Consider the following 24,175-nt stretch of genomic DNA (forward strand, 5'->3'; position numbering starts at 1 on the left):
ATCAACAAATGGCAACAATAATAATAGAAATGTAGTTATATGACACTAGATGCAATATTTTTCTACGAAAATCCAGGTTTTTGCCAAAAGATAAAGTAGAGCATGGGAAGGATATGATTCTTCACATTATACAAGTGACTTCTCTTATGAATATTGTTATAGTTTGAGTTGACTTAAGTCTAAGGCATTCTGGAATTTCAGAACATAATTCCAGATGTAGTAGGGGAAGGAGATGGATAGTGGGATAGGAGAGTGTGGTTTAAGGCTGTGATCTCTGTAGCAGGGCCATATATCCTGGGGCATGAATAAAATGATCCACTGGCATGTAGGAACAAAATGAGAGAACTCTCATTTATATTTATTTTGTCATAGTTTTTACAATTTTTTTATATTTGGGTAATTTATAACATATGCTACATTAATGATAATATATATACACTTGAAAATAGATATAAAGCTATTAGAGTTGTATGTTGAAATGTTTTTACAGATAGGATTATGGAATCAAAACTTTTGGAGACTACTGTCAGAATTAACAGTTACCAAAGAGTAAGGCAAGTTGAGGTATGTTTCAGGTTCATACCTGAGGCTTAGGATGGAGGCAGGAGTAGATCAGTGATATGTTTAAGTGGCAGTCAATACTTTGAAGTCAGCTAGTAGGGCACACAGACAATCTATCAAGATTGGGGGTGTGTAGCTGACTTGGAAGCTGCATGGAATCCTAGTGCTAATCAATGGCACTGTGCTGAATCTTTGGATTGTTGAGGTTGAAGCCTGTGATATACCTTCTGTCCTGCTCAGAAATGATTTGGAAACTGGTAATACTGAGTCTAATGATCACCTTAGTTAGTTGCTTGAAGAAAAAGTTGACAATGACAATAATGTGTTAATAGATACCAACTATGTGAAGTTTATAAAATACTTAAAACCATTAAAAAATCTTACTTTCAACACGTAAAACTAATTATTTTGATTTTTTTAGTGTTTTTTTTCTGTACAAATATATGTATACAAAATTAGGACAAAAGCATGTAGGGTGTTTTTATTATTTTTAAATTTAATGCTGTACTAATAGTATTTACTCATATCATTAAATATTTTTTTGAAAATATTTTAATAGATTTATAATACTCCATCATTTGAAACTTACTCAAGCAGTTTCCCCTTCAATATTTAGGCTTTCTCCAATTTTCTGCTATGAATAGTGCTATAATGGATATCTACATAATATAACAGATATCTATATATGGTATATAAACCATAGTGCCTTTTCCAGTTATTTCATCAGGGTTGATTTTATAAGTGAAACTACTGAGTCTAAGGATATTGACATTTTTAAGGCTCTTGATACAAATTATCAAATTGCTTTGCAGAAAGGTGCTACCAGCAGTGTTTGAAAGGCGTATATGCCTATAGCTTTAGTAGCATTAATTATATAAAATATTTTGTCAAATTGATAGATAAAATTTGTTACTTAAAGCTTTAAATTGCAATCATTTATTCATCGAGACTAAACTGTTTTTTTCTTATGATTATTGGCTATTTATATTTCTTTTGTGATTTATTCAAGCTCTCTGTTCATTTTTCTAAGTGGTGCTAGAATTCTTATTGTTTTGAAAGAGCATTTTATTTATGAAATATGCCATTCTATCATAATTGTTGCAATATTTATACTTTGTTGATTACTATTAATTTTTCTTATAGTGCTTTTTGACTTTAAAAATATTTTTAATTTTTACATGATAAAATCTACCACCTTTTTTCCTTTTATTTTTTCTTTGCTTTGTCCGTCCCCATTCTAAGATTAGTTAACTATTCTTCTATTTTTTTTCTAGGTTCTTATTGCTTTGGTCTTTGGTCTTTTTGAATTTTCAAAAATTATTTTTAGTCAATTTCTAAATGCATAGTCTTACACATAATTTTATTTAAGTGATCAAATATATACTTTTTATTCTAAATGAAGTTCTTTTTTTCTAACTTTTCCATTTTTGGGTGTCTCCCTTTTCATTCACTTCCTGCCTATGCTGTATCGGTTCTACCCTCCCCACATACAAGGTAACCCATCTTAACGACTTAATGTGTTTAATCCTTCTGCATTCATATAGTATGTGTTCATATGTAAACTATATACACACACATATATACACACACAGAATTTTGGAAAGTAATTGTTTCTCAACACATATTCATATTATATGAAAGTTTCTTCAAGTTGTCTGGTGTAGCTTTAATTTGTTCTTCTGATGGATGCATAATTTCATAGTGTGGGTATATCATAATTTACTCCATCATTCCCCTCTTGATCGGAATTTTCTGTTTCCGGTTTTGTGCCACTATGATTAATGCTGCAATCTGATCATTGCTTATATATCTGAACTTAATGATGCATTTGCTCTGTAGGATAGATATTGAGGGGTGGCATTATTGGCTCCCAGGGTATGCATACTTTTAATTTGATTGTGTTCCCAGACTGATTTCACCGTTCACATTTCCACTGACAATGCATATTGTTATAATTTTACCTCACATCCATCCTAGCAATAGGTGTTGCAGCCCTTCTTAATTTTTTTGTCAGTTTCATAGGCTTACTGATGCTTTATTTTTAACTTAATTTCAAGTTCTGAGACTATTAGTGAATTTGAGCACTGTCTCACTTTTGTTGGCTATTTTAATCTGCTCTCCTGTGAATTTATTCATATTCTTTGCTCATTTTTCTGTTGTATGTCTCTTTGTTGTCAATTTGTATTGGCTTTTTGTATATTTAAATGATTCAATTTATACAATTTTGCTTTACGTAGATTTTCTTGGGGATAAAGATTTTACATGAATTGATATATACATGTAATGCCTTTGGTTTATGATTAATATCCTTTCAACAAATATATCAGCTAGATAAGTCATTTAAAAAGAAAAAAAAACTTTAGGCTCTTTATTCAGTGGTTATCTAAAAGATTATTTGATCGAATCCATATAAATCAGGACTTTCAATTGGTTAATAAACAGATGCCGGCAATAAAAGGAAGAATGATGAGAAAAAAATCCACATAGATATTAGACATTTATTTTTCAATGTCAAAATCAGGATAGACAAAACAGAGTTAATGTTTTCCATATACAATTTTAGAGTTTCTTTTAACTCTATTCTATACATCTTAAAATCTCTTGTTTAGGAAGTCCTCAGCCTAAGGTGATTTGACTATTGACCAGTTATATCCAAAACATCAGAACATGAACGCTCACTAACTGCAATCAGTGTGCTTCTGAAGTGAGTCTAATTGCTCTTCCTTATGTGAAGTTATATGAGGCAAAGAGACAGACCTGGCTGGTCTGTCTCTCTGTAGATGGAGGTGGGCACAGGGGAAATTGTCTCTTATTTGGGACTTCAGTGTACTGGGCCAGGACAACAGAGGATCTTGCCCTGCAGGGGTCAGCTTTCCAATGTCAAAGTCTGGAAAGTGTGTCCAAATTAAATTGTTGCTAAAATGGTCTGAATCAAGAGCAGTAGTTGAGAAATGGAGCCAAAATGAAGTTTATAACAAGGAAAACTTAGAATAAAGGACAACAATGTGGGTAGATTCTTACGATATAGTGCAAATGCTTGCTATACTTTTTAATTCTCATCTTGTGTCCCCTCCTTTGAACAAGTTGAGTTTATTTAAAGCAGCTAGGAAAGACATGTAAGCTCTTTAAGGGCAGCAATTATAAATCTTCCTTATCTCTGATTCCTTGCCACCCACAAGAGTGTTTCTCACATAGTAGGCTCAAGAATATATTTTGAACCAGAAAGAAATCCCTCTAAGCATTCTCTAGTTACCAACTTCAGTCTGGCCATAGGGCTCCTTGCCTGTCCCATTCTGCTTCTCTTTTTCTGTTCTCTTAGCTGGGCCTCCCCAGGATGTAGGCTAGAATAGAGAAGAAACTGGTGCACTTTAGTTGATCAAAGCTGGCAAAGGAAGTCATGAATAATATCCTCTAAAGTAATAAGAATGATATTCTTACGTGACTGGTACATTGGCTCTGGAAACAGAAGTTTCAAAAACCCTTAAGGCAATGTACACGTGACTGGGATATTACTTTCTAATGGCTTTATATGTGCTAGTACACTTCTTCTTAAAAAGGTTTTATTAAGACATCCATTAGCTTTTAAAAGTCTTTGATGATGCAGGAAAAATGCAAAAGGAAGTATCCTCTGATAACTGTAGTCTTCTAGTGTGAGGCAAAAGTCAAGATTAGTGGTTGAAATAATAAGACTTTATTTTATGGATTCGGGATTCAACTTAGTGTTCTTTATTTTCTTTAGTAGAGTCAAGTCAATCTCTTGCAGTATTTTGACAATGTGAAGACAAAACCTGGTAGCATAACAATGAAAATTTTGGAGCAAATAAGGATTGGATCAGGTATTTTAAAGATAAGCAGGCATTAAATGGCTTCTGGCTGCAAGCTGTCATGATATTTTAATGCCAAGGAGATGTCTGCTATCCCCAGTAGAAGGTTCCACAAGGAGGGGCACCATTCTACACTCAGTGTTTAGCACAGTGCCTGGCACAGAGTAATCTTAAAAAGGAACTATAATAGTGCAATTTTTAACTTTATTTTTCTGTAAATTAACATGATCTTGGTATTAAGCCTTGAATCTACCAAGAGGCAGAAAACATAATTTTAGTTAATTCTGGATTTTCTTAAAACATTTCTGCTTTAGAAATAAGTCAGTCAGAGAAAGACGAACTCTATATGACTCCACTCATAGGTGGAAATTAGTATATTGAGAAGGAGATCTGATCGGTGGTTACCAGGGAAAAGGGGGGGTGGGGGGAGGGCACGGAGGGGGAAGTGGTGTACCCACAACATGACTAACAAAAATGTACAACTGAAATTTCGCAAGCTTGTAATCCATCATAACATTAATAAAAAAAAACAAAACAAAACAAAACATTTCTGCTTTATGCTTAATCACTTCCCCATTTTCCCTCCAGCATTCTTTTTTCTCAGAGATAAACAATTCCCTGGTGCATATATTCTTCCACAGCATCTCAGTGAGAGCAGAGACACTGTGTAATATTCTGCATCACTGTGTTGAGGACAATGCCTCAGTGACTCTTAGTGGATTGAATGATGTTAGTGGAGGAGACGTGCGGGGAAGCATTATGGTCATCGATCAACATCCATTATGAGATAGTTCCTTTTGGGATATTTCCTTTCTAATCTTCAGGAGTCATCATTCCTTAACGTGGGCATTTGCAGCTGAGATGCATGTGTCTCCACCTGGTCTCTCGCTATAAGGTCCATATTTACCATCTGCCACATCTACTATTCTCCTCATTTCAACCACAAAGCTTTGTTACTTATTTTTTTTACACTCCACCAGTGTATCTCGTGGCTACGTGGGTAAAAACTAGCAGCAAAATGAGCATTTGGCTGCTTTTTACTCTTCTTTGGGTACAACAGGATCTTGTGAGGCTGTTCAGGATCTGCTATCTGGATATTCCTTTACCATTGTTTCTGTTTTATTCTCCTGTGCCCTGCTTGTGCCAGGGAACTTCTTTAAAGGCTTAGAGTTGGGAGGAGGATGCGAATTGAAGTGATTTTCATCAAGCTTTCCTTTTTCTCTTCTTCTACTTTTTCTCTTGCTCTTTAACATGAGTTTTTTGGTCATAGAGAGGTGGATTGTGTATACGAAATTTGGGAGAAATGTATTCTTATTAAATCTTTCCAGTCTTGGACCTGGACTATGGCTTTTGAATTTAAAAACAAGAATATGGTGTCTGTGCTTTCTGTTCTTATTCCCCCTGGAAGTTCTGGAGGCTTCTGATACAGCCACTCAAATGTAGGATGGTTAAGGTAAAGAGGACATGCGAAGAAAACCCATTGTTAATAAATCATTCCGTCGTTCTGCAGAAAGATTTGCTGCTTTGAGAGCAGCAGATATCCTGCAATTGAATTCTAATGTCTGGCTTCCCACAGGAAAATTTGCTGTGAGGAAAAGAGGGTGGTATACAGAAATTCCTTAATCAGGTTCTAAAAAACAAGAAAAAATAAAGAGAAGCTGAAGTCTCAACAAGTTTTACTGAGATATAATTGACATACAGCACTGTGTAAGTTCAAGGTGTACAGCATAATGACTTGACATACATATATTGTGAAATGATTACCACAATAAGTTTAGTTAACATCCATCATCTCATATAGCAACAACAACAAAAAAAGAAAAAATGTTTTTTTCCTTGTGAGAACCCTGAGGATTTGCCCTCCTAACAACTTTCACGTATACCATACAGCAGTATTAACTATAGTCATCATGTTGTACATTGCATCCTTAGTGCTTATTTATCTTATAGCTGGAAGTTTGTACCTTGTGAAAGTTTGTTTTTAAAAGATACTTGTGAAAAATGCTGCACATCTTCCCTCTCTATCCAACTGTCTTCCCACTCAAAGTAAAAGCTAAATTTCTTACAATGGCCTATCGAGCCCTACAAGTTGTGACCCCGCTTACCTCTTTGATCTAAATCCACCACTCTACTCCTCACTTACTCCTGTCCAGGTTCCCTCACCTCCTCACTGCCCCTCAGGCACATGAAGCCTTGAATCTTTGTACTTGCTTTGTCCGTAGCCTGAAATGCTATTCCTCCAGGTATCTGCATGGGGTCGGGGAGTCACCTCTTTCAAGTCTTTAATGGCATCTTCTCAGTGGTTCCTACTCCATTCATTTAAAATACCCTTCTCACCTGCCCATTACCATTCCTTGCTTTGTTTTTGTTCATAGCATTTATCATCATCTATCAGAGAGACATTATGGCTTAGTTGTTAAGAGCAAGCACTCTATAGTCAGACCATTTGGGTTTGAAGCCAGGCTCCATCTCTTACTGGCTGTGTGACTTTGGGGAAATTGCTTAGTCCCTCTCTATCTTAGTTCTTCCTCTAAAATGAGATTTTCTCAAGAATTAAATGTCCCTTTTCCCTCTTACTGAAATGTAAGCTCATGAGGACAGGGATTTTGTCTATTTTCTTTATTTGCTTTGCCCCAGCACCTAGAATATTTCCCCTATTTTATCAATCATTTGTTGATAAGTTTAGTTATGTTATTTTAGCTTATTGTAATTTTTCCTAAGAACAAATATACTAAAGTTAGCTCTACCTTTAACTAGGGCCATCTGAATCTCCCATGGGAGCTAGCTTTATTTTTAGAATAAATGCATAGTCCAAGTGACAGTTGATAGAATGACTCACTCATCCATTAATTCTTTTATTTAAATATTTATTGTTTGAGCTACTGTATTTTGTTCGGCTCTGTGCTAGATACATTAACTAGAGGACACTAAAATTGAAAAATATGTATTTTTCCATTGACCCTGAACTCAAGGAGCTTATTTTCCAGCTGAGAGTCTAGACTTCTAAGGATGAATCCATGGGGATGGTGACTGAAGCACTGACTTTTTAGTCGAACACATCTAGGTTTTATATATCTCATTCCTGCCACTCACAAACTATATGACCTTGAATAATTTATTCAACCATTTTAACTGTAGGTTCCTAATCAATAAAGCAGGCGTAATAATTGTACCTACCTCAAAGGGCTTTGAACTTATTAAATTAGATTATCTATATAATGTGCTTAATATAGTGCCTGGCACTATATAATAGTAGGCACTTAATGATTCTTATTTGTTGTTATTATTGCCTTGAAGCATGCCTTGAAGGATGGATAAAGTGTGTAGAAATAGGCAAAAAGGGCATTCCAGGCAGAGAGAACAGCCTGAGTTAAGTCAGAGAAATGATAAAGCATGAGGTGTATATGGGAAATTACAACTAGTTCTGATTGACTGGAGTGTAGAATATGTTAAAGTAGGTAGAGAAAGTAGGAAAGTCAAAGCTCAGTCATGTCATTCTTCACCCTTAAGTAACCACTGGTCCGTTTTGGCATATTTCTTTCTAGTTATTTTTTTATGCAGTGTAAATTTCTGTAAAAGATTGCTTATTATAAAATTGAGATTAGAAATGCAGGTAATAATAGTAAACATCCAGATAGTGCTACTTATGTGCCAGACACTGTTCTAAATGTTTTATATGTATTAATCTCTATTGCTTCCCCTCTGGCTCTTCCTAATAGATCTATTACTTCTTATAAAGTTGTTTTTAAAAAAGAAAAATAAAAAGAACACCAAAAACTTACTCTGAAATACTCTCAAGACAGTATGTATTTTCATGTATAAGGTGATCCTGGTTTGATCCTCCATAGCTGGTCATTTGGAAGTATTTCTTCAGCAGCCTTCTTCTAATATGATTATGCCTGGTTCAGTCAGCTTACATTTCCATAACAGAAATTATTTCTTGCGGTACAGATTTATTTAGAAACTTTCCCTCCTAAAGGAAAGGAGAAGTTGGCTAGATCAGGAGTTATCCATTACAGAGATTTTTAAAGTGAGGTTTATGTCATTCTAATTGGTTGTTCCCCGGATCCTTATTTGGTAGCATGGACTTTCCATATTGCCATTTCCCAAGGAGGTGGAGAAAAACTCTTTTTCTTCTCCTCTCCACCCCCATCCCCACATATATCCAGGAGAAGGCCCTTAAAGCACAGAGGAGTGACTGGCATCAACTTCCCAACTCAATCCTCTGTCTATAATTTACCAAGGAGATTACTGTGGTGACATTAGAGTTTCCTGGGGTTGGGTTTGGGGGAAATTATTCAACAGCCAGGGCTTAAGGTATAATATGTCCCTTCAGATAGTCAGATGGTCCTAGCACAGAAAAGATTCCTGCTATTTTCAGCCTCGTAAAGCAACATTTTGCTAAGACCCCCAACTAAAGATCTTGTTATTCACACTATCCCTCTTCATTGTCTGATTCCATTTTTCATAGTTTATTAAAATTGTCCCTTTGTGGTTGATTCATCAAGCTTCATTTCTTAGTGAGGATAACATCATTCATTCATTCATTTATTCTACCAATATTTATTGAGTATATGTTATATGCCAGGTATTAGATATATATCAACAAACAAAACAAAAATTTCCACCTTCATGGACATTATATTCTAATAAAGGGGACAAAAAAGTAATAAGCAGAATTAAATTAGATAAAGTATATAGTATATATAACATATATATATAATAAATCATATAACATATTAACATGTGATGGCTATTATGGGAAAAATAGATCTGGTTGAAGGGGATTAGAAGTGTTGGTTGCAGGGGATTGAAATTTTAATGAAATGGTCAGTGTAGGTCTCAATGACAAGGTGATATTTGAGCAAAAACTTGAATGATGTGAGGGAATTATCTATGAGATTATCTGGAGAAAGACCATTCCAGGTGGAGGGATTAGCCAGTATGAAGGTCCTAGAGTGGGAACATACTTAGGATATTCAAGGAATATTAAGCAAGTCTGTTTGACCACAGCTGAGAGAACAAAGGGAGAAAGAGTAGAAGGTAAAGTCCAAGAGGTAACAGGGGGCCATATTATGTACTACCTTAGAGGCTACTGGAAAAATTTTACTCTGAGAGAAATTGGAAACCATTGGAAAGTTTTGAGTATGTGAATGACTTGATCTGACCTTCCCAGAAGGCATGCAAAATCTCCTGTTTTTAGGAATAAGAAATATTTTATTTTTGCCTGGATTGTTTTTACTCATTATTAGTTTCCACAAGCTTTTTTATTGTAGCTATATATTTAGTGTGTATCGAAGTGGATAGGAAGGACAATAAGGTTGTTGTTTTGGACCCTCTGAAGTTGCTGTAGTGTGCTTCCCAATGATAGATTTCTCCCTTGAAACAAAATCAAGTGAGTTACCAAAGTAAAACTTTAATTCAGTTTTAATAAGATGTAGTTTTAAAAGACCTGGAGGTCAAGGTTTTAGACTTTTCTTGTCTTGAAAGAAAGTGACTTTACCTGCTTGCATTCAGCCTGGGATCATTTTAAATACTGTAAGCTTCACCTATTAGGTTTTGAAGTTTCTTCTCAGGTGCCTAGAGGGAGATATCTTTCTCACTTCCTCAGTATACATGTGATAAAATTCTAACTGCTCAACTTAAACTCTGATTTATATAAAATTTTTGGAAAATGTAGATAAAAGTTTTTTTGTTGTTATTGCCCTTTTGAACATTTTTACCTGTAATATGTTGTAGATATGACAAGGTGGCAGCAGTAGCAGAGTCATAACAGAAATATTCTGTGTTGAGTTGATGTTTTAAAATAAGATGGAAATTACTCACTCAGTCTTTATTTTAGGAATATAACCAAGAAATTTGTTGTTTTAAAACATTTTAAAATAAGCATTTAATCCGAGGTTTGATTTTTTTGTTGTTGTTGTTTCTTAGATGTTTTTTTCTGAGCTTTTAGTGATTTCTCTCTCTTCTAAACTATTCTATACTGCGGCACATATCACTCTTTTCCTATCTGCCAATGCTGTGTTAACTGATTTTTAGCTCTCAGCTAAGATCAGTTTTCTGCTTAACTCTCTTTTATTCTTTCTGAAAAAAGTGGACATAGCATCCTCCTCACTTCTGCTCTAAGAATTTATATGTATTAGTCTATTTTTCCCACAGAGCTTGAGTTGCTGAGATGAAACCTGCAATTGTAACTTGGTAACAGAAAGAAAGTATTTTTACATTACTGAACAATTACTGAACTGTGTTGCCATACAATATTGGGCCAGGAAGGAGACAGCTTGGCTTCACAGAGAAATCAAGTCATCTGAGAGCTCTGTGTGTGAATTTTGGCTTTGCCATTTGCTAGTAGTGTCACCATGGAACAATTACTTAACTTCTCTGAACTTCAATGCCTTATCTGTAAAATGTTAAAATAGTAATGTTTACCTCACAAAATTGTGAAGACTGAATAACGTGTAGGGCATGTAAAGTGCTTAGTACAGTTCCTGGACCTAGTAAATACTCCATAAATAGCAGCTATATTGATAAGGATTTGGTGGAAAGTCCTTTTACATCTGAGACTCACTTTCTTCATTAGTAAATGGAAAAAAAAAAAAAAACACATTGGGGAGAATCAACAGAAAGGATGTGTATAAGAAAGCTTTGAAAACTGAATCCTATAGAACTGCATTATGCTGAAATGTATGGTAAAAACAAGATTTTATTTTCCTATTTCATCATTCCTCCCTGGAAATTCAGATCAAATGACAGATGAGAAAGCATTTTGCAATGCAAAAGCATTACGTGAATATAAGATGATCTCATCATCATTAATATACAATGTGCAAATATCTTTTCATATGCTCACTACTGTTGTAATTTTTTCCATGGATATTTTTGTGGGGCTGAAGAAGAGAAAGAGAGTTAACAGTAGTCCCTGTTAAAATGTGTATGCCTGCTGTAGGGCAATACAGTGCTGCTGTAGGTAGGCTCTTGAATGAGCTTGTCAGAGCTCCATATTGATGTTTAAATAGAGCAGGTTTTTTTCTTGTTTGTTTTTATTTGTTTGAGAGAGTGGGTGGAAAAAATGTAATTATTTAGCATGGGGGACCTGGGTAATGGTGAGAGGCAACTAAATGATGGTAAACGGGAGTTGAGAGGAGGCACAATTAGAGAAAGGGAACCTTAAAGGAGAAGTGGATAGTCTCAAACACAGCTTTAACTACTAGTTCATTTTTTTTATTATACTAGCTTGGCAAGAGGCACAGATTATCCCTTATAAGGAATGATGACACTGTCTTCCCTTCCATTCCCTTTCCCTCTCTTCCTTTTCTTTCCCCTCCTCTTTCTCCCTCCTCCCCTTAGCATTTACTTAATATCTGCTATGTGTATTCGTCTTTGTGTAGCTGCCAACTGCCTTTGCAGACTTTGGTCTGTAGGTAAAAGTGGACCTCAGGAACACCTTCTTCTTTCATAGCCTCAGTTCTGCCCAGATCTCTTTGACCTATCCCTTTCACTTCATTCCTTCTTTCTTCCTATCTTCTAGTTCCTGACCTGGATACTAGTTATTTTCACTTTTTTGGACTTGAAATTTTTTTTTATGTCAGTTGCAAAGATGAGGAAGACCAAGGCTCTTTATTTTATCTTGTACTTTAGTAGGAGTAACAGTGTCTTACTTGTATAGACCATTATATAGTTAAAACATCTCGCTTATCTTAGTTGATTCTCAGAATGGCTTAGTGAGCCAGGTAGTGTTAATGTCACTATCCATATTAGAAATGAGGATGCTGTGGATAAGCAACTTGTCCAGGCTCATATTGTTAGAAAGCGGTGGAGTCAGGAATTTGACTTCAAGCCAAGAATTATACCATTACATTATAGGAGTGAGAGGCTAATTTTATAGGATATGGGGGATGGTTTCATGGCTAGGTGGCTTTAGTGCTGGACTTTGAGTAATGCTTATGACTTTATTCCTGGAAGAGACAGGTATTCCAGGTAAAGGAAACTGCATGAGCAAAAAAGCTTGGGAGAGTGATAAAACTTGCTATATATAAATGAAGTTTGGGCTAGGCACTTTTTTTTTTTTTTTAAGCATTGGCCCTGAGCTAGCATCTGTTGCCAATCTTCCTCTTTTTTTTTCTTCCCAAAGCCCCAGTACATAGTTGTATATCCTAGTTGTAGGTTGTTCTAGCTCTTCTATGTGGGATACCGCTACAGCATGGCCTGATGAGTGGTGCTTGGTCTGCATCTGGGATCCGAACTGTCGAACACTGGGCTGCTGAAGTGGAGCGCATGAACTCAGCAGTCGCCAACAGGGCTGGCCCCCTGGGCTAGTCACTTTTAATATATTATCTCCTAATCTCTATAGCAATCTAGAAAGGTAGGTATTTTATTGATTGATTGCTTTCCTTGTTTTAAATAGAATTTTAGGTGGTAGGTAGATATTATTATTTCTAATTTACAGAAGATGAAACTAAGCCTCAGAGAAGTAAAGTGACTTGATCAAAGTCACACAGTAAAATGTGATGTTGTGGGGATTAATAAACATGTGCCTGACATTCCATGCCCCTTCCCAGGAGAAGATGGGCAGGGCTTTATGAAGAGTGAGGAGTCAGGTTTAGCAGACAGGGTTGCCGAAAGTGATAAGACTGAGTAGGTGATTCTGGCTGTCTGATTGAGAACTTTAACTACAATACTATAGAGTTTAGATTCTCTTCTTTAGGCAGTTGTGAGCCGTAGAAAGTTTTCATGCAAGGAATGGCATTATCAACTATGATGAGGAAGATTAAGCTGGCAGCTCCATGCAGGATAGATCAGAGAAGGGAGAAACTGGTGTCAGGGAGACCTGTTAGGTGGCTGTCACACTACGAAATATTCAACTGCAGACCCTGGAGAACTATGCATTACCATTCTGAAGAATACTGAATAGTGAATTTTTCTTTACAAGTATCATTTCTCATAGGTAGTAACTTGACTTATAAAGAAGAAAATTATACTAAATTTAGAAAATGCACTCTAACTTGTAAAAGAAAGGAAAATCCTGATTGCAAAATTAATTACCTGGTGAAGCTTGTTGAGTAACTTACAGAGCTGGCGGTTACTTTGCTGAGGCTGAATGTTAACTCAGCATTTATCTATGAATAATTTACAGTAATATTTTCCTTTGGAGTGGTCTACCTAACCTTCCAATAATATGATCTAAAACAGTGAGAGTACTTTAGTTTTCTACCTAATATTGTTCAAATGTAATAAAATTGGATCATACTAATATTTACTAGAAATACTGGACCTCAAAGAATGTATTATTGAGATGGCAGAAAGATATTTAACTGTAAAATGTCACTAATACTAATCACTTTGAAATTTCTCTAAGTTTGACCTTCTTCTCCATTCACAATGCTGCTGATCTAATTTAGACTTTCATAGAATCTTGCTAAGAGATTTGGCAGGCTTCTAATTGGCCTTCATAATCTAGGCTTTTGTCTTTTAACTCGGTATCCATAACCCAGCAATTTAAAAACTACTTATTTATCTTCAACGTTTACTGACTATTCTTTCATTTCCTTAGCATAGTATTTACCATAGCATAGCCTTTACAGTCTGGCCCAAACTTAGGTTAGGCCTTACTTGAGCCTTGTTCTTGTTTCCCCTTTCTGGAATAATCTTCCTTTTGTTTTCATCTGGAAATTTCCTGCTTATTCTTTTAAAGACCTACTTTTCTATTACTGATCTTCTAATCACCTCAAGTAGAACAAATTCTTCTCTGCTCTGTGCTGCCCGAAGCCTCTGTTAGAGTGTTTATCATATTGTATTAAAACTAGTTGCTCTAGTGTTTCACCTGTTACACTGTGAGCATCCTGTTATCAAGTATTATATTTATTCATACAGTTATAATATGGTTCAGAGCTTGTTAGGCAGTAAGTATTTAATGAATGTTTATTGAGTGGATGATGGTATTTTCTTTGATGTCAGAGAAAAATATGCTGTTTTGCTAAATTTATAAAAATTTAGTTTATGGTTATTTTTGCTATTCCATAATTTTACAGTCTCATTCCTTATTCGATAGGCAGAGTATCCTGGCAAAAAAAGATAGAGGAAGCTTCACACTCCCTAAAGTTTTGCTTTCCTAGAGAAAATGGCCTGAAGTATATGGAGGTCAATCCAACTCTGAAAATATTACGGCGAGAGAGTGAGATTTATTCATGAGGTGGACCTATCAGTAACTTGATAATAAAACTGTAACAGTGGAAAATGTTTCAAAATATCCATGCTATACAAGCCTAATGTAATGCCGCCTGTATGCCACTGCAGAAGATCTAAGGAAGTCTACCTGCCTTAGACCCTGTCCACGGAGGGCTTTATATGGAAACCTCAAAAAGACTTGGTATTCTTATCAAGGAGTAATAATTCTTCTTACTTCAAATCAGTTTAGCATTTTTTTCCTTAGGGACCTTAGCACTTTCCACACTGTATTATAGTTACTTGTGAGCAAGCTAGAACTCCCCTACAATGTTACGGGGTCAGGAAGTGTGCCCTGTATATGTGGTTTACATCCCCTTGGTACTAGTCTAGGTCCCTGCGTATAGTAGCTGCTCAGTAAATGTTCATTGGATAAATAAATGGATTATGTTACTGTCTTATCTAAAAGGACCATAATTTTCAAACTATAGAAACATATAGAAACAGGGCAGAGTAATTGAAATTGAGAATGTTCCAGAAAATTTCAGATAAGTGATAATCCAAACTTGTAATGCTGTCAAAGAACAGAATCAGATGTTCTAGGATGTTTTTGGGAACAGAAAGTCTGTATTAATCCACTATTAGTTAAGAATTTTCTGAAATTTTTAGAGATATTACTATTCTCAGTTATAATTTCATTATTACTTTAGTAAATATGACTTACTTATATGTATGCAGCTGTGATTGAAAGAAAATAACATAAGATCATGGCTTAACGTATGAATAACCCTTTGCTACTTAGTTAAGGAAAGAAAATTGTTTTTTAAAAAATCTTTTGTGTTCATCCTCCACACCCTGATGAAAAGTGAATCAGTACAATACCAGATACCACACTAGCAGGAAAACCTTAGGAGTTCTCTTTTACAGAGTCCACAAGAGTAAGTGAGTCATAAATCCAAAGTTATTAATGCCTTAAGTCATTGGTTAAACTAATTTCTTAAATAAGTGCATAATGCAAAATCTTCATGAGATTTCTTTATAGTGCTGTGGTGGTTAGTTTTATGTGTCAACTAGGCTAGGCTACAGCACCCAGTTATTTAATCAAACACTAATCTACATGTAGCTGTGAAAGTATTTTGTACATGTGGTTAACATCTACAACCAGTGGACTTAAAGTAAAGGAGATTACTCTTGATAATGTGGGTGGACCTCATGCAATTAGTTGAAGGCCTTAAGAGCACAAAGTGAGGTTTCCAAGAGAAGGAATTCTGCCTCAAGAGTGCAACACCTGCAGCTGCCTGAATGTCCAGCCTGCTGGTCTGCCCTATAGCTTTCAGACTTGCTAGCTTCTACAATTGCAAGAGTCAGTTCCTTAAAATTAATCTCTCTTTGTCTCTGTCCCTCTCTCCTATTGGTTCTGTTTCTCTGGATAAACTTGACTGATGTGAGTACTAACACATTTTAATAATAGCCATCACTTAGATAGCACTTATTATGTTCCAGAGTACTAACACATTTTAATAATAGCCATCACTTAGATAGCACTTATTATGTTCCAGGCAGTTATCTAAGCATTTTACGTATATTAAATCCTTTAATTCTCATAACAGTCATACAAGATATAGGTATTATTGTTATTTCATTTTGTAGATGAATAAACTACAGTGCAGAAAGTTTAAATGATTTTCCTGAGGTTACACAGCTAGTAAGTAAAAGAGCTGGGATTCAATCCTAGGTAGTCCATTTTCTAAACTGCTATGCTACATATTTCTCAAACAATAGATTGTATTCCTGGACACAAATCACAAAACAAAATAGATCAAGAGAAGACCTTCGTTTAATTCTTTTTGTTTAATTTCTTTTTTGTTATTTTCTTTTTTGTTTTTTTATTTTGTTTAATTCTTCCCGTAATTCTGTTTGTGATGGATTTGAGGACTTTCTACTGGCCTAATATTAACACTATTATGAGCAGTTAACATTTATTAAGCATATTAACTATATATGAAACTCTTATATACAGTATCTCATTTAATTTTCTCAATAACCTCAATAATTTTCTCAACAACCAATGTGAAGTTGGTCCTATTTTTTACTATATTTTAGAATGTAGTAGAAGATTATGAACTCAAACTGAATTCTCTTTAACTCTACAATCTGTACTCTTGAATCTTTCTGCATCTTGGGGTATTATGGAATCCTAAGGATTTTGAGGAATCTTATTATTTAAATATCCAAGGACTTATCCAGTGCAGGATGTTTTATGAAGCATTCCATCTGATATTTATCCAGTCTCCTCTGGAATCTCTCTACTATTGCGGAAGCCTGAGCAGGTCAGCTAAATGTTAGCTAGTGGAGTAAGGACCAGGTCAGACATATTTTCTGAGGAAGCCTGAAGCAGAGAGTATGGGTGGAGCAGATCTAAGTTGGAGTTTATAAGGGGGAAGTTGAAAATCAGGAGGCTGAGTAATAAGGTGCAAATATAATCTCAACAAAGAAGTAGTGGGCTTGTAAATGAAAGGATCTGAGTAAGAACTAGATTGAAGCAAATACTTGCCTCGGATACTTTAACAAGCCGGTAGCTATGTGGTTAGGCTATCAGGCTACTTTAGAAGTATAGGATTGAGATATGGAGTTTACTATTTCCCTTATGGGACTGTTCTTGTCATCAAAAAGTTCTCCCACAGATAGAATAAAAGCATACTTTCCCCAAATTCTACCCATTAGTTGTGTTCTGCGGCACAGTGCAAATATACATTCTTTTTCATCAGTTTGAAAGCCATCAATTATTCCCTTGTTCTTCTCCCAACCTTTCTTACCAAATATTTATCTGCTACAGGCATCACATGGTGCTTTTTGAGAGACATTAGCAGTCCCGGTTATGTGTTATTTTAAGCATTAAGTAAGAAAATAGGATGATAAACAGTGAAGTATGTACCCTTATTGTAATGGTGCTAACTGAAATAAAATCATTGGGATGGGGCTTTCTTAAAGGGCTGATAGCAATTCAGCCACCTTTAGTTATATCCCAGATATTTAGAATGAACTATTCTACTTTACTCTTGAGAAACATATCAGTAAAAACAGAAAAAGGCTCTGAGGAGCCAGAACTGACTCTATTCTCTCTTAGAAATTTGTCAGGATTAAGTAAAATAATGCAAATAAAATGCTTAGCACATTGTCAGTAAGTATTCAAAAAATGAAAGTTATTATATATAGGGAGCAGTTGCCATTGGCAGACACATTTCTGATCCTAAGGAGTAAAATCTGACAGCTTGATAGTATAAGAAGACAGGAAGAGAAAAATAAAATGCAAAACACAAATATAAAAACACAAAAAGTGCAATAGTCTGAGGCCATTTTGTATGAGGGTGAACTCTGAAGCAATTATTCTGCTATACAGTAGAGAAATAGTTACTGCTCAAAGTGGTTTAAATTGTTTTAAGTGTGCTTTCCTTAAGAGGAAAGGAATATGCATGTTTTAGAAAGGCTTCTATACAAAATAAAAATAAAAATTTTATTTTAAAGGATTAAACTAAGATATCTGGAAAACTCCTATTTCTAAAATGACTTGTTCCACATGGTTTCAGATAGCCAGGTGTTTGTTTGGCTTGGGTTGGTTTGGTGTTACTGTGTCAGATTATTTGACAACGTCCATTTAACACACATTGATTAAATGCCTTGTGCCAGAATTTCTCTTGGTTGTTCTGAGGGACACAGAAATGAGTGAGACCAGATCCTTGCCCTCTAGAAGGAAGATCCGTGTCTTAAGCACCCATGTAGCTTAATAGCAAGTGCTAAAGTAGAGACAGACACAAAATTTTATGAGAGCACAGAACAAATCTATTAAATATGAATTATGTAACTGCTGCCAAAGGAAATCCTGAAAAAAAAAGTTATTGTCTAGAACTGAAAGTTCTTGCTCTCTAGAACTTGTAGTACAACACTAAATTATTTTGTTTTCTAAGGTTTTGCTGGGATTGTGGTAAAATAACTCCCTGTGAGGGAAGTATTTCTTCATCAGAATTGATTGGTTCTGAGTAAAAGAAAACAAAGTTGACATAAGAAACACTGAAGCAATCATTTCTTCACTCTTTCAATATATTTTTATTGAGTACCTAGAATTCCTACTATGTGCCACATCGTAGGGATACAAAGATGAATGAGACCCCATTGTATGTAGTGGGAACCGGAGTGCAGGCATGGAAGGAACGTAGGCCTTGGAGCCAAATGGGCTGGGGTAGGAATTCTGCTTCCCCTACTTACAGCAATGTGGTTTTGAACTTGCTCCTTCTAACCTGTACAATAAGGATAAAAATATTTGCCTTGATAGTTGTTTTGAAGGTAGAGTTATATATATGTAAAGCACCTAATTTGTTTTACTTTTGGTGCATAGTATGTGCTCAATAAAAGGAAGCTACATGAATGACAGTGGTTGTCTTTAAGAAGCTCATAGTGCAGTGGGGGCATGCAGATATGCAGTCTATAATATAATATGATGTCCCCAAATAGGGAGTGCCTAAGTTTGCTTGATAGGAAAGGCAGGGATTCTCAGAGCAGGCAACTTGAGAAAAGTCTTGAAGAATGTAGTGGCAGTAACAGAGTGGGGGGAGTTTCTAGCAGAAAGAGCAACATTTGTAAAGGCATGGCCCTTGAAAGAGAAAGCATATCTTTTTTTCCCTAGGAAGTGTAAGTACCTCTGCATGGCTAGGGCATAGGATATCTATCTGGTGGTGCATTGTGGAAGGTGAGACTAGAGCATAGACAGGATCAGATTGTTAAGAACCTTACATGATTTCTAAGGATGTGGGTAGCAGGAAGCTATGGGAAGATTTTAAGCACAAAATAAAGCAGAAGTGCAATGGTAATAGCCCATGGACTGTTGGGAAGCTACATCCATGAGGCCTAAAACGAATACTGGTTTTGAGAGGGAAAGATGTCTAGGACCACGTAGGCTGTAGAGTTTGGAGGTCTTCTGCTTATAACTAGGCCTAAGGCTTACATAAAAGAAATGGTTGAACTGTTCTCTTGGTGCCTTTCTTTGAAGCCTTCATCCTTATCTCAGCCCTTGAGATGTTGCTACTTTGGTGATGAGAAGACTCAGGATTACATAAACCTAGGGGAAAAATTGCCAAAGAAAAGGAAAATATTTCTCTGTAAGGCCTAGGACATCAAGCTCAAGCTGGACAGTTGTACCTCCTTTCTCCTGAGACTTATCCCTGGTTTCTGCTTGGTTTCTAAGGGTCAAGGGGGAGGAAGAGAATCTTCCTCTCAAGAAGGTGGAGGTTATAGGCCTTTTTTTTACTGCGTTGGATACATGAGATGAGAGACTGTAAACACAATGAATCCCCCCAAAGAAAAACATCAAGAAAGATTTTAAGTAAAAAGGAACCTACAATTTGGATATGCTGGTGGGTATCCAAAGCATATCCATAAACTTTATGGATAAAGCTTCCCTCTGTATGCCATCCCTACCATGGCCCATATGAGTTGGGGTGAGCCTGTGTCTAGAGTGGAGAGATTGATGTGTCCCAGCTTCCAGCTACCCCCCAACCCCCCATCTAGAGATCAATGTAATAAAAAGTGATGGTCCCTGCTCTACTCAAAGTTGGTCAGATGTGATCCTTTTTGGAACCCTTAGGAGGAATATAGACAAACTTGAGGGCATTCAAAAGAGAGAGACCAAGAGGACCAAAAGACACAAAATCATGTCTGGCTTCTGCATAGAAATGTGTGTGTTGAGGGCAGAAATTGTATTTCATTCATCTCTGTTTATGTTATCTAGCAGAGTGTCTGGCACACTGTAGGAGCTTAATAGATAACAGATGTTTTTTAATGAATGAGTGAGTCAGTGAATGAATACATATGAGAGAATTTAGCATTTAAATTATGAGGGACGCATAAACCAAAAAGTAATGGCCATGGGGATATGAGAGTTTTGACTTTCATGTGGAAGATGATCCTTCAAGTATAGATCTAGAACAAAAGTGTTGAGGTTATATGGAGGCTAATATAGGCCCAATGGAAGAAATAATTGTCCAACAATCAATTTCATTATGTTGTAGTCATGGATATTCTATCCAAAAAATGTCCATTAAAAGTCAAGAAGTAGAACTCTATTGACAGTGGTCCCAATTATACAGAACATAAGGTAAGAGAGAGATGCATCTGAGTGCTTGTACTGTGCCAAGCTTATTAAGAGTGTCACATGAATTCTCATTTAATCCTTACAACTACTTGTGATGTGGCTTCTACCATTATCCTCCTTTTAAAAAATCAGGAATCTGAAGCAACGAAGTTAAATATATTGCCAAAGGTTATATAGCTCTTGGTGGAGCCGAGATTCAAACCCAGAAATTCTCATTATAGGGCCCGCACTCAGATAAAGACAGCAGAAAAACTAAAGAATCAGCCTCAGGCATCTTAGCCCAGTGTTCATTGATATATTCATTCATTCATTCATTCATTTGTTGAAAAAGTATCTGAGGGCCTGCCTGTACAAGATATTATATTAGGTACAGGGAATATGTAAATGAATACAAAACAATTCCTACTTTCAAGGAGCTCGTCTTCTCAGTAGTTCTGAATTGCCTCAAATATGCCTGAAAAAAAGTGATGAAGGGGAGGGCTAATGCATATTTATTAAATAGTCCACAATTGCTGGTCAGGGATTCGAGGAGAGAGAGAGTAAGACAGAGCATATGAAGAGGAAGGCCAAGGTGGGGAGCTATATAGGAATCCCAATGGGGGATGGACCAGAGTCAAGCAAGGAAAAGAGCTGGGACCTAAAAGAGCTGAGACCTTGGTAGCAGCCCAAAACAAGCAGAACTGTTATATGAAATCCACATTAGAATCCAGAGAATCCAAGGAAGGTTTCTTGAGAGGGTCAGCTGGACTGTCCATGGTTGATATTGGTAGAACTAGTCTCAAAGTGAGAGGGTGTAGAGCTGTGACAGAACCTCAAAGGAGGCAGAATGAGCCCATTGGTTTTGAAAATCAGTTTCCCCATATGTTGGGTGTATGATCTTTACTTTCTATGAATCTCAGTTTTTTATCTGTGAAATAGAGATTATAATACTTGTATCAAAAGATAGCTGTGAGGATTAAATGAGATTAAATGTAGACAAAATATAACAGTTTGCCTGAACAAAGTAGGTACTCAATAAATGTTAGTTCCTTTCGCTCATATTCAGCTTTGAGTGGGGTAGAGCTTGAGCCTCCCCTTTTCTGCACTGCTCCGTCCTGATCCTAAAAGAGCTTCTTCCCCTTTGTTAACTCAGACTTTTTATGGGCTCCATAAAAATCAGACCTCTGGGTAGAACACAATTGCCTATTATAAAAAGGTTTTTGGGAGAAGAGTGTATTGATCTTTTAATCATTTTGTCTTAGAGAACCTCTTTCAGAACTGTTACCTGGTTTGAGCCTATAAACATTAGAAATATACAGCTGGATTTCTGCTTATCTTAAAAGTCAATCCAATAAAGGTGTGTTGTAATTCATTGTGGTGAGCCAAGATCTTCAGGGGTTTGCATTCTCACAGCAAAGTCACATACCCCAAGAAATATCTTAACATTTCAGTTCTTTGAATTTTGTTCTTTAAGCAGAATACTACATTTGATATCTTGACTTGAATATTTTCCTAAAAACCTATTTGAGATAGTGCCCAAACCATTTCTTGATTTACTGATCCTTGTAACTTAAATATTACACAAGTAATATGGAATACCTACCAGATGATGCTTTTTCAATTCCAGTTTTAACGGGATAAGGAGTGGTAGAGAGGGACATATTGAATAGGTAAGTCAAAATAGTCTGGATCCAGTATTTCGATAGCAGGAAAAGATTTTCAGAAAATGCATTTGCTGTAGAAGAAAGTGATGGAAGACCATGAATTGCATATTAATCTAAATTTGGTCCTTTGAGGAATATTTTTTAAAAGGAAGAAGATGCTCCTTTACTAATGTGACAGAGGCAGGTGAAATCTTTTCTTAAACTGTGAGATCACCAACTGACTTCCTGAGTCCTCAGAGAAAAAGGGCATGTAAGAGCCCTTCTCAAGAGCCAGGTTCCAGCTACTCAAAACCTCATTTGGATCCTGACTTTATAATAAAGTACAGATTTCCTCCACTATCCAAAACTTCACTTTCACCACTTCACTTTTAAGAGAGACCTACATTAGTACCTATTTTCACTAATTGAAGGAAGTCCTAAGAAGATTTTTGCTTTTACAGAAAAAAGGAAAAATAGGACAATAGCGTTCAATGTTTGTTTTGCATGGAGGCTTTATAGAGGCAGTGTATACCCCAAGCAGCGAGAATGTCGCCTCCAAGCTCCTTCCCTAGTACTACACTCAGCAACTGAGCATCAAGCTGCCATGGATTTAAGCTATGTCTATGAGCATCTGTGCTTTATCTCTGTTAAGTTTGGTAGGTTATTTTTAGGGCCTGGGAGCACTCAAAATTTTTTCCCACATAAATTACAGTCATGCATTGCTTAATGTCGGGGACATGTTCTGAGAAATGCATTGTTAGGTGATTTAGTCCTGCAAACATCATAAAGGGTGATTAAACAAACCTAGATGGTATGCAGTCTGTCATTTACAAAAATGTTGTTATGCCATGCGTGACCCTAATGGTGATTGCTTCTTCGCTCTACAGGATTTTGGCTTGAAATAGGTTTCATAGGAAAGCTCTACTTTTGGGTGGTGGGGGAAACCTGTATTTTGTGCCCTTGGTAAGTTTCTTAACCTCTCCAAATCTCAATTTCCTCATTTGTAAAACTCATCAAAGTATCAAATGATATTATATATGAATCCAGTTTATAAACTTAAATTCTCTACAATATTGTTGTTTTAATCTACTGGAAGGATTCTTTTCCTGGGCAGGTAAACTCAACAAAAGCTTTGAGTCACTATATAACATAAGATGACACTGGTTCGTCTACCACCTCATTGTTTTACAAATAGACTTAGGTGAATATTGCCTAAATATTTCCATGATCATTTCTCAGAATTACATACACAAAATAGCAAGCTCCTTCCTCCTTCTCATCTTTATCTTTATAAAAAAGTTTTACTGCATTGTTATTTAAAAATTCTGATCACATTTTTGTCAATAGGAAAGCCTGATGAATTCTTGTAAATAAGATTTCTCACTGACACATCTGTGTTATGTTTATCTAGTTTATCTAGTTTCAGAAATCTTCCATGCAAATCAAAATTACAATGAGATATCACCTCACTCCTATCAGAATGGCTATAATTAACAAGGCGGGAAACAGCAAATATTGGAGAGGATGTGGAGAGAAGGGAATTCTCATACACTGCTAGTAGGAGTGCAAACTGGTGCAGCCACTATGGAAAACAGTATGGAGATTCCTTAAAAAAATTAAGAATAGAATTACCATATGATCCAGCTATTCCACTGCTGGGGATTACCCAAAGAACATGAAAACAGAAATGTGTAAAGATACATGCACCCCTATGTTCATTGCAGCGTTATTCACAATAGCTAAGACCTGGAAGCAACATAGATGCCTATCAGGGGATGAATGGGTAAAGAAGATGTGGTATATACACACACAATAAAATACTACTCAACCATAAGAAACAATGAAATCTGGCCATTTGTGAC

General features: G+C 36.0%; 1 protein-coding gene across 8 annotated transcripts in view; it reads left to right on the top strand.

The window, feature by feature from the left end:
* Positions 1-24,175, top strand: part of DLG2 (discs large MAGUK scaffold protein 2) — a 1,809,506-nt gene that overhangs the window by 240,852 nt on the left and 1,544,479 nt on the right. The window lies entirely within an intron of this gene.

This window comes from Equus asinus, chromosome 20, assembly GCF_041296235.1.
Source record: "Equus asinus isolate D_3611 breed Donkey chromosome 20, EquAss-T2T_v2, whole genome shotgun sequence".
Classification (NCBI taxonomy): Eukaryota; Metazoa; Chordata; class Mammalia; order Perissodactyla; family Equidae; genus Equus; species Equus asinus.